At 43.0% G+C, this 14505-nt stretch overlaps 1 pseudogene; it reads left to right on the forward strand.

The window, feature by feature from the left end:
- LOC106509860 lies at window positions 385–2532 on the forward strand (annotated as a pseudogene).

Raw genomic sequence — 14505 nt, forward strand, 5'->3', positions numbered from 1 at the left:
AATCAGCAGTGCTCCCGCTTTGAACTCTTGACTTTGGAGCTGGCCTTTTGGGTACAGTGGCTGTCGACCCATCTCATCAGGTGGGCTCTGAGGGAGCCCCAATAAGATCCCTTTTGTTCTTACAGATCAGTTCAAGGTTACACTGGGAATCAGAGTATGTCTGACCTGAAAAGGAAACTTCCTATTTAGCCAACCCAACTTTTCCATCTTACAGCTGAAGAAATTGAGGGCCAGAGAGTAGAAGTGACTTTCTAAGATCACACAGCTGTTATGGCTCAGTTAGGCCAGAGGGTAGGAAGCTCCTTATACACAAGCTGGGCCTTAGCATCCTCCAGCTTCCCCTCTGGAGCATATTTTTAGATGGGAATACTCACCATAGGTAAGATGTCAGCTCTTTACAAACTGATCTATAGCTTTCACAAAATCACAGCAGGGGTCTTTGGGGATACAGACAAGGAGATTCTAAAATTTATGTGGGAAGGTAAAGCCAAAATAATTTTTAAAAAGAACAAAGTTGGAGATTCACATTACCTGACATTAATATGCATCATAAAGCTACAGTTCTCCAGGCAGGGTGGTGGTAATGAAAGGATGGACAGAATAAAGAAAACCCAGAAATAGACCCACACAAGTACGGTCAATTGATTTTCAAAAATGATGTAAAGGCAATTCAACGGAGAAAGAAAAGTCTTTTCAATACATGGTGCTCAAACATTAGACCTCCTATAAAAAACAATATACCTGACCTATGTCTCCCACCTTATACAAAAATGAACTAAAGTTAGATCGGAGACCTAAATTTAAAATGTGTACTTATAAAACTCAGGAGAAAACGTAGAAGATCTTGGTGATTTTCGATGAGGCAGAGTTCTTAGATACAATAACACGTGTATGACCCATAAAAAAAATCAATAAATTGCACTTGATCAAAATTAAACCCCTTTACCTCAGCAAAAGACACATGAAAGAGATTGAGAAAACTCCCACAGATTGTGAGAAAATACAGATCACATATCAGACAACAGATGTATATCCATAATATAGAAAGAACTCAAGAAGCAACCAAAATTATTGAATGGGCCAAAGATCTGAACAGACATCTCACTAAAGAATAAGATATGCAGATAGCAAAAATAATGCTCGAGATCTTTTGTCATGAAGGAAATGCAATTAAAACCAGAATGAGACACCATCACATACCTACTAGAATGGCTAACAATAGCGACGTCACCAAATGCTGGTATGGATATGAAGCGACGAGAACGCTCAGACATTGCTGATGGGATTGCGAAAGGCACAACCAGTCTGGAAAACACTTTGGCTATTTCATATAGAGCTAAACATATATTCACCATGTGATCCAGCAACTCCACTTCTAGGTCTCTAAAGTAGACATGGAAGCATATGTTTATTCATGAATATATAGGGGTATATAGTGATATGAGACATCATTGTCACAATTGCCCAAATCTGGAAACACCCCAAATGTCCCTCACTGAGGGCATGGATAAACATGCATGAGGTGCATGCATGCAATGGGATATGATCCTGTGAGGCAATTAAGAGGAACAACCACTGATACATGCAACAGTTTGGCCAAATCTCAAATGCACGATGTTCAGTGAAAAAAGCCAGTCCCAGAAGGTTACCATGGGGAGGACAAATAATTTCCTCTCTACCTCCTCTGATAAAAGACAGATTAACAAGAGAAAAACAAGCAGAAGTTTATTAACATGGATACTTTTGTATATAAGAGAGACACCCAGGAAAACAGTAATTGTGTGAGGTGGCCCAAGCCACCATCTAAAACACCGTCATCAAAGATAAAATCAGTTGCGACAGGAGGTATAGGGAGGCTGGTTATGGAAATTTACCAGGAAAAGCGCGGTATACAAGGAGAAGGTTTATTACGCAGATGTAAGTCTTGCTTTCTCTATTGATGGCAGTTCTGAAGATTTAGAGTCATCTTTCTCTTCTTGGTAAGGTGAGAGAGACACCTTTACAAATGGAGACTTCCTTTATAAGTGTAAATGTCCTGCAATTGTGTTCACCAGCGCCAGCCCAAGGAGAAGGGGGTGAGTAAGGAGGTCTCTTTACCTTGGCTCTACAAAAACAGACCACCCGCAAATCCACCGGTGGTAAAGCTCCTGGCTACAAAAGCCGCTCGCAAGAGTGCGCCCTCTACTGGAGGGGTGAAGACACCTCATCGTTACAGGCCTGGTATCGTGGCCCTCTGTGTAATTAAACGTTATCAGAAGACCCCTAAACTTCTGATTCGCAAGCTTCCCTTCCAGTGTCTGGTGTGGGAAATTGCTCAGGACTTCAAAACAGATCTGGGCTTCCAGAGGGCAGCTATTGGTGCTTTGCAGGAGGCAAGCGAGGCCTATCTGGTTGGCCTTTTTGAAGACACCAGCTTATGTGTTATCCATGCCAAACATGTAACAATTATGCCAAAAGACATCCAGCTGGCATGCCGCATACGTGGAGAACGTGCTTAAGAATCCACTATGATGGGAAACATTTCATTTTTTTTAAAAAAAATTCTCTTCTTCCTGTTATTGGTAGTTCTGAACGTTAGAATTTTTTTTTTCCGAGGGGTAGAAAGGTACCTAGGTGTATGATTGTAAGTGGAAAAACAGGGGACAGAAATCAGGTGTTGGCAGTTTTTTCATTTTCACTTACGTGTGAATTTTTAATACAAATGTGGGGACATTAAGCATCAATGCAAGTCAAAATGTTTCAGTGAACAAGTTTCAGCAGTTCAACTTTTTATTTATTTTTGTCTTTTTGCCTTTTCTAGGGCTGCTCCCATGGCATGTGGAGGTTCCCAGGCTAGGAGTCGAATCGGAGCTGTAGTCACTGGCCTACACCAGAGCCACAGCAACGCGGGATCTGAGCCGCATCTGCAACCTACACCACAGCTCATGGCAATGCCGGATCCCTAACCCACTGAGCAAGGCCAGGGATCGAACCTGCAACTTCATGGTTCCTAGTTGGATTTGTTAACCACTGCACCATGACAGGAACTCCCAGCAGTTCAGCTTTATAACAATTATAAATAAACCTGTTAAATTTTTCTGAACAGTGCCAACATTTGGATTTTTTTAAAAGTAAATTTCTTATTGACCACAAAATAAAATTAAAAAAAAAGTAAATGTCCCTTACTAAAGGGTAGCTTCTACTCTGTTTTCAGAGTTTCTCCTATGGTGCTATTTCTTAAAATAATCAGCTCAAAATGATCCTTTTGCCAAAGAGGCACACATACCTATATTACATACTGTATAATTCCATGATATGACATTCTGGAAAAGGCAAAACTACCGGGACAGAGACTAGATCAGAAGTTTCCAGGAGTCTGGGGTAGAGGAAGTATCTGAATTCAAAGGGGCAACACGAGGTTGGGGTATTGGAATTGTTCCTTATCTTCTCAGCGGTGATGACTGCAAGAATGTGCATGCGTTAAAGCTCAGATGTCAGGAAGGGGAAGTGGGGACTCTGCTGGGCACTGGGGCTCAGGGGCAGCTCTCCGGACCCCAGAGGGATTGATCTCCAAAAGGGAAGCTCAAGGCACTAAGGGGCTGGGAAGTCATCAGATGGTCCACACCAAGGCAAAACCAGTAGGGCTCCCAGGAGCTGAGCGTGAGGCAGGGGGTTGGTCATGGGAACTCAGATCTCTGCTGATGCCTGCCCCCCAGGAGAAGGTCACAGAGCAATTACAATAAAGCCAGCTAGGAGCTTGTGTACTGGAGACTAGAGTCTGGACTGGTCCCACGCGCTGGAGCGGCAGTGCTAGACCTGCAAGTCAGGGTCTGGAGGCGCTGCTGCGGAACCTGACACAGCCAGCTGTGAGAAACACATGTGTTGGGAGTAGTGGGGAAGCAGAAATATGCCGTGGGCCAGATACTGTCCCTCCTCAGGTCCAGGCTTCCTATCTGCAGAATGAGGGTGGGAAAACTGGACTTCAAAGTTCTCATGAGCCTTAAATGACAGTGACAGCCAAAGTGCCTAATACCTAGTAGGTCAGGTGGCAAAAATTCGACCAGCAGGGATCTAATTGGTTCAGTTGTCTGCTAAGGAGGTTGAATGAATAGTGTAAACTGGTGGTTCTCACACTTAACTGAGCATCATAATCACTTGGGGGCTTGTCAAACCAACTGGCTGCCTCCTCTCCCTGGAATTTCTGAGCCTGTAAGCTCTGGGGTGGGTTCTGAAGCCATGCATTTCTACAAGCTCCCCAAAGTTGCAGCTGCTGAGCTCCTGGCCTGGAGATCATGCTTCAAGAACCATTGATATAAACACCAAGAGAGTTGACTTTAGAGCCACATAATTTGAGCAGGAAAATTCTGGTTCCACCACCTCCTAGCCCTGGAACCTTGAACAACTTACTTAACTGCATGGTATCTCAGCTTCTTCACCTAAAATAAGGATAGTTGGGCCTTAGGATGATTGTGGGGTGTTGTAAGGATTAAATGAGTTAGTAAATGAGTAAAGTACTAGAAGAGAACCTGATAAATTGTGAACACCCCAAGGGGTCAGCCAGGCTCTTAAAATACACCCACAATTGAGGTTAAGAGCATCACCCCCACGTTCAGGTGGAGAAACACAGGGTCAGAAATAGGAGGGACGGAAGGACGCAACTCATCAGAACCAGAGCTGGGACCTGAGCCCAGGTCTTCCAGCTTCCTAGTTAGGGCTCCTTGCACATCAGGACTCACGGGTTCCTGGGGCTCGGTTCCTTTTCTTTAAACTCTAAGCCCTGGGAATGGATAATTAGGCCCTTAAGGCTGAGTACAGGAGAAAGGAAATGGGAAGGAGGCGGCTCCAGGAGGATGTTTGTCTGAGAACCTGGCACAGAACAACTCAGGATACACGGAGTGGGCATTTTTGTGCCTTCAGAAGGCAGATATATGAGGTGACTCAACGTCCTGCCCACACGTTCCCTCTTGGCTGTGTAACTGATTGAAGTCATCAGTGAATGATGCAGCAGGTGCAAATGGATCACCCACTGATGGTTTACACAGCCCTGGAGGACACCTCTACTCCCAGCCTAATATGGACAGAAACCCCAGCTACTGGACTACAGCATCAACAAACACAGCAAGCCTTCGTGGGATGAATCAGAGCATCCCACTCGCCCATGCGGAACATAGTGTCAAAGAAGCAAGGATCAACAACAGCGAGTTCCCTGGTGCGTGTGTGTGTGTGTGTGTGTAGGGGGGTCTTTGTATCCCCCAGTCCTAACTGCAGTCAGTTGCCTTGCACCAAATGCTCATGAACAACAGGGGAGGCTGGGTCTAGAGTCAGCCCAACCGCTAATCTGCCAAGGAGGAAACTCTGACCCAAGCCTGGCACTCGATGGGTTTATAAATGGATGGCCTCTGAATTCCAGACTCTTCTGTTCCCTGGTCTAAAAGATACATCTCCTTGAGAGTCTCCCAGCCAAACCTCCTCTCAACATCTTTGTTTGATTTTCTCTTTTTCCTATCCCCACTGTCTCAATGGATGACAGCATCCCCTAAGCACCCAAGCCAGAGGCTCAAGAGGAAAGGTGCACATTCTACTTTTTGTTCTAATTACTTTTTTTTTTTAGGGCCTCACCTGCAGCATATGGAAGTTCACAGGCTAGGGGTCAAATCAAAGCTGCAGCTGCCGGCCTTTGCCACAGCTCCCACCACGCTAGATCCGACCTGCACCTGCAACCTGTGCTGCAGTTTGCAGCAATGCCGGATCCTTAACCCACTGAACGAGGCCAGGGATCAAACCCGCATCCTCATGGATACTAGTCAGGTTCTTAACCTGCTGAGCCACAACAGGAACTCCCAAAGTGCACATTCTAATGCAAAGTGCCCCTAGAGTAGATGGTAGCCTTGAAATGGGGTACACAGAGTGTACACAGACCACTTGGGGCAGCCTTGGGAGCCACCTTGCCATCCTTGCCCTCTTGCCCCAGGAATGTCCAGTTGCCCTGGCCCTGACCAGCCTCTTTCCTAGGCAAGCTGCCTGTGGTTTGTAGATTAGCCCTTATCTTAAATACTGAGCTGGAGGAATCAGCTTGTGTGAGTTTGGGGATGATCTGATTATCTTGAATTTGAATAGATGCATTAGATTTACTACAAATCCTTCTTGACCACGATGCCTGCACTGCATTCTCATTTCCTTCCTTGTCAGTTTCTTCTACTCATTGACTCCATTTCTATAGCCGTCTCCATCGCCAGCCCTGGACTGGAGGAAGGAACAAAACGTGGGGAGGTAGAGGGGCCTGGTGACAACTGGACTCCTAAAAAAATCCATTCGGGTTGATCATGCTGGCCTCCCTTGCCGGTGTGCTTAGGGGAAGGAGCATCTCCGTCTCTCCTGCCTCCCTTCTCCCACTGCATCCTCCTCCCTTGAAGGGCCGTTTCTGTGGGAGGGATGGGGTGAGAGATGGGAAAGGTAGGGAGAGAGAAAGCGCAGAGGAAACAGGGATTAAATCAAATTCCCGCTCTTCACATTCTCACGACTGAAGACTTCTGTCAGCCTCTCAACGCTTGGATGCCCAGGAAACAGTTAACACTGGAAGGAACAATGGAATGAACTGGAAGCCTTCCCCTTGTTACAGGGAAAAGGAATGCATTGTTCAAATTTCTTAGCCTTTTTTTTTTTTTTTTTTTTAATTTAAGCGATGTGGGCTACTAAAATGTTTCCTACAAAAAAGCCTTTTGAAAATTCTATGAAAGTGGCCACATTTATGTTTCTTGTAACTGGATTTAGGTGTGAATTTGTATACTGCTGGATATAACGTAAAGCCAGAATCATCTATGCCATGAACATTCTATACGCGTGCCCTTTGCTTATGTCAACTTTGCATACGTGGGGTGGGGCAGGGGTCTTAGATCCTCTGTAGTCAGCCACTTGTCGCCACCAGGTTCACACACCTTAAGAACCAAGCTCATAGCCACTAAGAAGCTGAGTCATCTTGAGCAAATTCCAGCCTGTGGTCTCAGGTTTCTTATCTGTCCAGACTGACAGAACAAAAAGTCTCTCTTAGTTTTCATATTCTGATTCCACACTAGTGCTAGGGTGTGTGTGTGTGTGTGTGTGTGTGTGTAAGTGACCAAATTTAATAAATAATTATTAGGAAGCTCCTGTTGTGGCTCAGCAGTAACAAATCTGACAAGTAGCCATGAGGATGCGGGTTCGATCCCTGGCCTTGCTCAGTGGGTTAAGGATCCAGTGTTGCCGTGAGCTGTGGTGTAGGTTGCAGGCGATTGGACCCCAAGTTGCTGTGGCTGTAGCTATTAGACCCTTAGCCTGGGAATTTTCAAGTGCCACAGGTGTGGCCCTTTTAAAAAAAAAAAAAAGGCAATAAAATTACTAGACTGTGTCTATTGTTTTCTGACTCAATCCTTGCCTTAGAAGTCCCCACCAATACTCCTACCCTACCTCTTTATGAGTTTAACCACTCCTTGGCATTGTCCCCTCCGGGAAGGGGCGTTCCCCTTGAAGAACCCAACTTCCCCTTAACAAACTTTTATGAGTAGTGTAGAAACATTTTTTTGTTTGTTTCAGTGGAAAACTATAGCACACCCTATCAGGTTATCAGATTCTACTGTGTGTTGTCTTTGAGCTATTTGGCCATGCTCTGTAAATTCTGAGGTTGTCCCTGTCAATAGGTTCTCACAGGGGACTGATTCCAGACTCCAGCAGATACCCAAATCCATGGATGCGAAACTCCCTTATATAAAATGGCATAGTATTTGCGATAAAGCTACCCACATCCGGTATAAACCATCGCTAGATCACTTATAATATCTAATACAACGAGAATGCTATGTAAATAGCTGTAAATACAATGTAAATGCTATGTAAACAGTTGTGGTATACATCAAATTCAAGTTTTGCTTTTTGGAACTTTCTGGAATTTAGAAAATATTTCCAATCTGCCATTGGTTGAACTTGTGGATATGGAACCCTCAGGGAGAGGGTCAATTGTATGTAAATCCTGTGCTGTTAAGAGATTTCACTTCCCTGGAACCAGTTTTATCTCCATCTATCTTCAGTTCGTCTCAACATTTCTTTACTCAATATAAATGCGTGGGGGGGGGGGGCTTTTCCTTTGAACATCTGCCTGGTTCCCTCACATCGTGAGGAAACTAAATTCCTGAACACTGACATTTTTCTCTCTGTGAGTCGTGATATTACCTATCTCTGCAAATTGTCTTTTAATAAGATATTTTTTCTTGCTAAGCTTTTAGGAGACTGTTTCTGTTTTTACCCCATCATTTGAATTTTGTTCTACCTCAGTACTCTCCTATCCTCACCAATTACTCTTCTCATCACTTCCCTACTCCACCCCATTTATTGCTCCTTCTAGATTCTTCTGTTCTTTTACCCTGGACTTGTACAGAATCAGGCTTGAACATATCCAGGCACTGCTGGAAACCAAATGTTTTGAGGTTTTTTATTTTGGAAATTTCAGCTTCAGTGCTTAAGAAATACAGCCTGGGCATGTTTTTGGTATTTGGGATCATTTAAGAGCTGCCTATTTGGTTCCTGGAGACAGAGACCATAGTTAGCATTTTCCTAGCTTTGGAAGGCAGAGGTGGGGCCTGCATGTTTTCAGATAATTTGTATGATAATTGTGTATGAAAATAATTTAACCCTTTGTTTCAATTTTTTTCACTTTATCACAGAGGGGGTTTTCTCTTGAGGTGTTGCCTTCAGTTATGCTTTTGTTTTTGAATAGCTTCTACTAAGAACTACAACAAACCCTGAGTGTGACTCTGCCCATATATTTAGCTGGCTTATTTGGGTGTGCATGTATGTGTGAAACACACACACGGAAGATAGAGGAAATGAGAGAATGCTCCAACACTTGTAAGCATCGAGTGTATGAACTGTGATGCTTACATTTATAATTTCCGTTTTCTTTAGCTGTCAGGTTTGAGCCTGACGTTTCTTATGCTGGGGGCCGGGGGTAGGGGGCTGTTGGTGGGAGCAAGAGCCCTTGGGGGCAGCCCAAGTACATGGCTTTCCTGGGCCCTTGGAAGGGTGGGAAAAACCTTGTTTCTTGGAAGAGCTAATTAAAGACACTTCATTTGCTCTTGGTGAAATTCACAGCCAGGGAGGTAGAAGAGAAAGGAAGTGAGTGAGTCTCACTTGCTGAACCTTGCTTTTTTTAAAAAAGTTAACTCTTTCTCTACTCCGGTCAACGTGGACAAAGTACACTGTAATCTCACAGCTCATGGTTCCAACAGCACGCTCGATGAATGTTCTCAGATCTCCTGCCAGAAAACATGTCGTTGCATCAAAAGAAGGGGGAGACGAAATGTGTGGTAGGTAGTTTATGAAGGGACATTTTCTTCTGAACGGGATAGAGGATGAGTCACAGACTGGGACCAAACATAGATTCTCTAGACCTTGAGGACATTTCTCTGGACAGCTTAATGAGAACTGGGAAGGCCATTTCAACATGTTATGAATTCCTCATTCACATTTTTTTCATTAGAGAGAGAGAGAGACAGACAGACTTAATCCTAGACTAACATGGTTGCAGCACCAGAGATATTAATGTAATTTGAGGCATCATATTATAAAAATGCCATGCTATAAAGACATTAATTTGCCAAGCTCGACTGGGTGCAGGATGATACAATTCCCCAAAGAAAACGTCTCCTTGAACAGGAGAAAGTCTGTGATTTTTCCTGTGATAGGGAGGAGAAAACATGGATGTTTGGTATCTTGATTTGGATACCAATTTTTTTTTTTTTTTTTTTTTTGGTCTTTTTAGGGCCGTACCCATGGCACATGGAGACTCCCGGGCTCGGGGTCCAGTCTGAGCAGTAACTGCTAGCATACACCAGAGCCACAGCAATGTGGGATCCGAGCCGTGTCTGCAACCCACACCACAGCTCACAGCAACGGCCAGATCCCCAAACCACTGAGCAAGGCCAGGAATCGAACCCGAGTCCTCATGGATGCTAGTCGGGTTCATTAACTACTGAGCCATGACAGGAACTCCTAACGTTCTTTAGAGAGAGCAAAGGAAACAGCCCAGCAGACAGACACCTCCAAGTCCTGGCTCTGCTTCCTTCCTGGAATCAGCTCTCTGGTTCCAACAGAGGTTCCGACAAAGACTCGGAAGGGGTGATTGGAAACTCCCGGCCTCTGACAACGCCTCTCACTGCTTCGCACAGATCTCATTTCCTCTGACCCCACCAGAAGCCCAAATAGGAAAATGTCAATCATTTTAAACTCGTGCTCCTCCCTCTTACTGTGCTCCCATGAAGCACCATCAATTCCCACCCTGATGGTTCTGTTCCCTGTGTTGGCTGCTGCCTGAGCTCCGTCTTCATCCTGTTGTCTGGATAAGGTAGTGGCTTCCACCTGGGGTCTCTCCCCACCTCCCCATCCCCCCATCCTTTCCCTTGGACCTGTTACATGCTGTTAGGTTTGCTTAAATGCAGATCCTACCATGTGCCTCTCTTGCTTAAAAATCGCTGGTGGCACCTCACCACCTGCCCCAGGAATGGCGAAATTGTCCCTAGACTCAAGCTTGTTTTGGTCCCACCTAAAAAGCTTGAAAGCAAATCTCAAAAGATCAAACTCCTTCTAAGTAACCTGAGTCCCAGAATATAGCTCAAAAATACTTAAAGAAAAAACAAAGTCAGTATGCAACAATAAAACACACATTATATAGCATCCAATAAAAAATTATCAGACATTGATGTTCCCATCATGACTCAGTGAAAACGAATCCAACTAGGAGTGATGAGGTTGCGGGTTCGATCCCTGCCCTTGCTCAGTGGGTTAAGGATCCAGCATTACCGTGACCTGTGGTGTAGGTTGCAGACGCAGCTCAGATCTGATGTTGCTGTGGCTGTGGTGCAGGCCAGCCACTACAACTCCGATTAGACCCCTAGCCTGTGAACCTCCATGTGCTGTGGGTGTGGCCCTAAAATGAAAGAAAAAAAAAATCAGACATCAAGGAACCAGGAAATAAAATCCACAATGAGAAAAATCAATCGATAGAAACAGATACATAAATGACTTAGATGAACCCATACTTATATGGTCAATTAATCTAAATAAAGGAGGCAAGATTTGGAATGGATTAGCAATGAGATCCTGCTGTGTAGCCCTGGGAACTATGTCTAGTAACTTATGATGGAGCATGATAATGTGTGAAAATAGAATGTGTACGTGTGTGTAACTGGGTCACCATGCTATACAGTAGAAAAAAATTGTATTGGGGATATAACTATTAAAAAAAAAATCCTAAAAAAAAATCCTAAATAAAGGAGGCAAGAAAACACAATGAGGAAAAGATACCCTCTTTAATAAATGATGTTGCAAAAACTGGACAGCTACATGCAAAAGACTCAAACTGGACTGCCTTTTCATACCATATACAAAAATAAACTCAAAATTGATTAAAAACTTAAAGAAAGTTTTCAGAAAGAAAACTGAAAGAAATCAGAAAACTGCCAGAAGAAAACATAGGAAGTACATATTTTGACATGGGTCTTAGCAATATTTTTTTGAATCTGCCTTCTCGGGCAGCAAAAACAAAAGCAAAAATAAACAAATGGAACCTCATCAAACTAAAAAGCTTATGTACAGCAAAGAAAACTGTCAACAAAAGGCCACAGGAGTTCCCTTCATGGCTCAGCAGTTACCAAACCCAACTAGGATCCATGAGGATGTGGGTTCGATCCCTTGTCTTGCTCAGTGGAAGAAGGATCCAGCCTTGCCATGAGCTGTGGTGTAGGTCAAAGATGCGGCTTGGATCTGGCACTGCTGTGGCTCTGGAGCAGGCAGTGGCTATAGCTCCAAATCAACCCTTAGCCTGGGAACTTCCATATGGGGCACAAGCGGCCCTCAAAAGCAAAACAAAACGAAAACAAAAGGGAAAAGGCTGTACACTTTCACTTACATGTGGAATCTAAAAAACAAAACAAATGAACAAACATAACAAAACAGAGCCTCCTGAATAGGAAACCATACTTGAAAACAATGTATCCATCAGGGGTTAATAATCAAAATGTACAACTCAGCATCAAAAAACAAACAACTCAATTAAAAAATGGACAGAGGACCTGAATAGACATTTTTCCAAAGACATACAGATGGCCAACAGACACGTGAAAAATGCCCAACATCACTAATTATCAAGGAAATGCAAACCAAAACCACAATGAGATAGCACCATACACCTGTCAGAATGGCAGTTATCAAAAAGACAGAAAATGATGTGCGTGAGAATGTGGAGAAAAGAGAATGCTTGCACACTGTTTGGGGGGGCGGGCGGATTGCAAATTAGAAAACAGTATGGAGATTTCTCAAAAAAATTGAATTTGAGATCCTCTAAAAATTAGAACTGCTAACTAGTAAAGCAACTCCACTTCTGGGCATTTATCCAAAGAAAACAAAAACAATAATTTGAAAAGACATACATCCCTCTGCTCATTCAGCCTTATTTATAACAGTCAAGATATGGAAACCACCTAAGTGTCTATCAATAGATGAATGGATAAAGAAGAGAGATACACACACACACTGGAATTTTACAGAGCCATAAAAAAGAATGAAATCTTTCTGTTTTTCAAGACAAGAATGGACCTAGAGTGTATTATGCTAAGTGAAGTAAGTCAGAGGGAGAAAGACAAATGCTGTGTGCTTTCACTTACATGTGGAATCTAAAAAACAAAACAAATGAACAAACATAATAAAACAGAATCATAGATAGAGAACAGGTGACTGCAAGAAGGGAGGTGGGGGGAGGAACGAAAGAGGTGAGGGAGATTAAGAGGTATAAACTTCCAGGTACAAAACAAGTAAGTCACAGGAATCAAATGTACAGCATGGGGAATATAGTCAATAACAATGTAATATCCTCAATGATGACGGATGATAACTAGACTTACCATGGTGAGCATTTTCTAATGTATAGAAATATCAAATCGCTATGTTGTAAACCCGGAACTAACAATGCCATAGGTCAATTATACCTCAAAAATAAACCAACTCGGAGAAAAGGAGATCAGATTTGTCGTGACCAGTGTCTGAGAGTCATGGGAGGGGGAACTGGATGAAGGTAAACAGAAGGTACAAACTTCCTGTTATAAAATAAGTGCTAGGGATGTAATGTATAACATGATAAATAAACATTGCTGGAGTTCCTGTCCTGGCTCAGTGGTTAACGAATCCAGCTAGGAACCATGAGGTTGCGGCCTTGCTCAGTGGGTTAAGGATCTGGCGTCGCTATGAGCTGTTGTGTAGGTTGCAGACGTGGCTCCGATTCGACCCCTAGCCTGGGAACCTCCATATGCCACGGGAGCAGCTCTGGAAATGGCAAAAAGACAGAAAATAAATTAATTAATTAATGCACATTGCTTTATGTTACATGTAAAAGTTGGTAAGAGTAAATTGTAAGACTTTTCATCACAAGGAATTTTTTTTTCTTTTTGTTTTTTATCTATATGAGATGCTGGATGTTCACTAAACTTATTATGTAATCATTTCATGAGCTAAGAAAGTCAGATCACTATACTGTATACTTTAAACTTATACAGGGCTGTATGCCAGTTGTATCTCAATAAAATGGAAAGAAAAAACCGACACAGATGGCAGAATAGACAGGAACATTTTTAAAGTTATTATAAACATCCTCCATATACTCAAGAAGATAGAGGAAAGCATAGGCATGTTAGGAAGAAATATGAAATATTTTTTGAGGTCTTATTGAACTATAGTTGATTTATAATGTCATGATAAGTTCTGCTGTACAGCAAAGTGATTCAGTTATACATATACAAACATCTATTTGAAAGTTTTAAGACTCAGATCAAACTTCCAGAGACCAAAGCAAGAAAATAAAAATAAAAACAAAAAACAAACTGCAATATCTAAGACAAAAAACATACTGGAAGGGAATAACTATAGAGTAAACACTGTGGCTGAAGAAATAAAACTGTCAGCAAGCTATAGGAGAACTTTAGGCAGCCTAATATAGGAATAATTGCAGCCCCAAAAAGAAAGTAGAGAGAGGGAAGAAATAGGTGAAAGACTCCCTAATTTGATAAAAGGATCCAGGAAGCTCAATGGATCCCAAGCACAAGACACACGGAAAAAAAAATACCAATGCCTGTGCAAATGCAATTTGATTATATAATCAGGAGTTACTGTCATGGCTCAGCAGCTATGAATCTGACTCGCATCCTTGAGGATGCACGTTTGATCCCTGGCCTTGCTCAGTGGGTTAAGGATCCGGCATTGCCATGAGCTGTGGTGTAGGTCACAGACGTGGCTCAGATCCTACATTGCTGTGGCTGTGATGTAGGCCAGCGGCTATAGATAGCTTCAATTCGACCCCTAGCCTGGGAACCTCCATGTGCCGGGGCTGTGGCCTTAGAAAGACAAAAAAAAAAAATTACACAATCAAATTGCTTAAAAATAGTGACAAAGAGAAAAGTCTTAAAAGTAGCCAGAGAAGGAGTTCCCGTTGTGGTGCAGCAGAAATGAAAT

This window comes from Sus scrofa, chromosome 3 (genome assembly GCF_000003025.6).
Source record: "Sus scrofa isolate TJ Tabasco breed Duroc chromosome 3, Sscrofa11.1, whole genome shotgun sequence".
Lineage (NCBI taxonomy): Eukaryota > Metazoa > Chordata > Mammalia > Artiodactyla > Suidae > Sus > Sus scrofa.